The sequence below is a fragment of the Dioscorea cayenensis genome, chromosome 1, assembly GCF_009730915.1.
Source record: "Dioscorea cayenensis subsp. rotundata cultivar TDr96_F1 chromosome 1, TDr96_F1_v2_PseudoChromosome.rev07_lg8_w22 25.fasta, whole genome shotgun sequence".
In the NCBI taxonomy this organism is placed as follows: domain Eukaryota; kingdom Viridiplantae; phylum Streptophyta; class Magnoliopsida; order Dioscoreales; family Dioscoreaceae; genus Dioscorea; species Dioscorea cayenensis.
The window spans coordinates 6,757,206-6,759,721 of record NC_052471.1 but is presented as its reverse complement, the minus strand read 5'-3'; the positions used below and the strand labels follow the sequence as shown (position 1 = coordinate 6,759,721).

The 2,516-nt window shown below is 42.0% G+C and overlaps 1 non-coding gene across 1 annotated transcript; it reads right to left on the bottom strand.

The window, feature by feature from the left end:
- On the bottom strand, window positions 1-107 carry LOC120268778. The gene has a single exon (XR_005539020.1). It is a non-coding gene; the product is annotated as a small nucleolar RNA R71 (small nucleolar RNA).
- Window positions 108-2,516: the final 2,409 nt, after the last annotated feature.

The following is a 2,516-nucleotide window of genomic DNA, read 5'->3' as shown; positions in this document are numbered from 1 at the left end:
AAGCTTCACAATGAGATATCTTCATTTCTTCAGATGGAGCTTAAATCCTTGTTTCAGACTTGGGAGTGATTCAAGGACTTCTTGCGGAAGTGTCCACAACACTGGTTCCCCGAATGGATGATCATTCAGACTTTTTACAATGGGTTGAATCCAAGTACAAGACAATTTCTAGATGCCACCGCGGAAGGTACAATGGGGAACAACACCCCTGAAGAAGCCCGATAATTTGTATAAGAAATAACCACGAATAGCAACCAATGGAATTGACAACGCCCCTTTCGTGTGACCCGCAAGTGCAAGGGTTTGTCAAAGTAATAAATCCCAATTTAGTGGGGTATTGTATCTACAGGGAGTAGGACTAATGTTTCAAGTGTAATACCGACTATTATACTTCCTAACTAATGCTTAATGAGTCTTGAAAATCCTAAAGCACACGGTCCCAAACCTGAGGTCAACCATGACTAACTCTACACTATGTCCCAGTGGAGAAATCACTCAGTCTCAACACCTCACACTATGTAAAATTGAAAGAAGTTCTAGGGATTCCAAGTGATAAACCCTATTCCTATGTGTAGATCTAACCCTTTGGTCCAAGAGAAAGACCCCTAGTCACAACCAAGCACCAGATACTAAAGTTACTTCAATGCTTCACTCTGTTCCTCGCGCAACAAGCCCCCGATGGAGTTCATTCTTTAGTACTTCACTCTATTATGACCACCAAGAACTCTAGGAAATAGAGGTAGGATAAATCACTCTGAAGGGGAAAGGGGATGCTCAACTACCTCTCGACTTACCCTCTCAATCCTCTCCAATCTAGTATTGTCTAACCCTCATGGTGTGTCACTCATCTACAAAGGTTGCCAAGAAGAACTCTCAACCCTAGTGTCACTCTAAAGGAGAAATCATTCAACAGGCATTCAAGATTGGAACTCAATTAAAGACATCAATTAAAGAAAACATAATAAAAGGTTAATGAAATAAATACATCCTAGGGTTCAGAAATCCAAGTACCCACTAGGGGGTTTAGCTCTCCATGGAGCAAGATATAATCAATAATGAAAGCAAAAGTAAAAACAAGTAATCCATAGGAAAACTCCCTCGGTATTCTTGTCGATGGTCTTGTGGAGTAGCCTTGTCTTCTCCAAAGGTCACCTTGTCCTACCTAGGGCACACCTCGCTGGATCGATGCCGACAAAAGCTCCCCCAATAACCTTCTTCAAGCGGGCGCGGTGTTAAATCTATAGAACCACTCCAAAGGCTTGCCAAAAGCCTCTCAAAACTATAGCCGACGGCCTCCCAAAAGATAGAGAAAAGTTGGAGAGAAGGGTGAAATGATTCTCCTAAAATTGGGTTGAATCACAGCTTAAATAGGGCTGGAATCGGCCATCCACACGCCCCTGTGGATTTTTCACATGGGCATGTGGCATTTCCACATGCATGTGGGGAGTTTCCACACGCCCGTGTAGATTCTGTGGAAACCTGATTTTCGGCCGGCTGTGAACAATAACTGCTATAGTATATTGCTGGTGTGATTTGCTACAATACTGCTGCAATGCTCCGCCAAAACACTCTCAATTCCACACTTTTCATCAAGGTAACATAAACGGGCACATGTTTATGCTGTAGATCACAACTCTTATTCAATCAAAGTCCTCATTGGTGAAGATCTTGTTATCAATGCACAAGTCAAGATACACAAACGTGACTACCTTCGTACGCGTCCAACTCATTGCAATGCCTTGACTACATGGAGGTTGGCACACATTCACATATCTTAGATCCACACTTGTGTCTTCTCCTTTGTTCCTTCCAAGATTCCACCAAATAGTGCGTTCACGATCTACTTTTGGTTTTTTTTCTTAATACTCAGCTTCACAACCCTAAATGTGCAAAAGAACACAAATAAACATGTATTAGTGCTTAAACCTGATAAAAGTAATGCTAATCATAAGGAAATAACACTTCACATTCTTAACACGCAAGCACTTATAGGGAATGCAAGAGAAAAGAAGAAAGTGGCCGGACTCCATGAAATTGATGATGTTACATCTTTGGCAGCCCAAGTATAGGCATTGAGCTAGAAATTGGATATATTGACTTCACCGAGGGTAGCAGCTATCACAAGGTATGATGGTTATGGGGGTTCACATATGCCATCTAATTGTCCGATTTCAATTGCTACTTCAGCCCCAACTGAACAAGTAGATTTTATGGGCAATTCGGGAAGAGTACATGGCAATCCTTATAGCAACACCTACAACCAAGGGTGGAGAAACCACCCCAATTTCTCATAGAATAACCAAGGGCAGCAAAAGGCCATTGCACCACCGGGTTTTCAACAACAACAATCCCCGAAAATGGAGAATCAATTTTCAGGCTTGGAGACCCGAATGACTGATATAGAGAAAGCTTCGAAAAAATTTGTTCAATCATCGGATACACGATTTCAGTCGGTCAAAGCTACACTTCACAACCACACTGGTACATTACACAATCTAGAGAATCAAGTGGGGCAA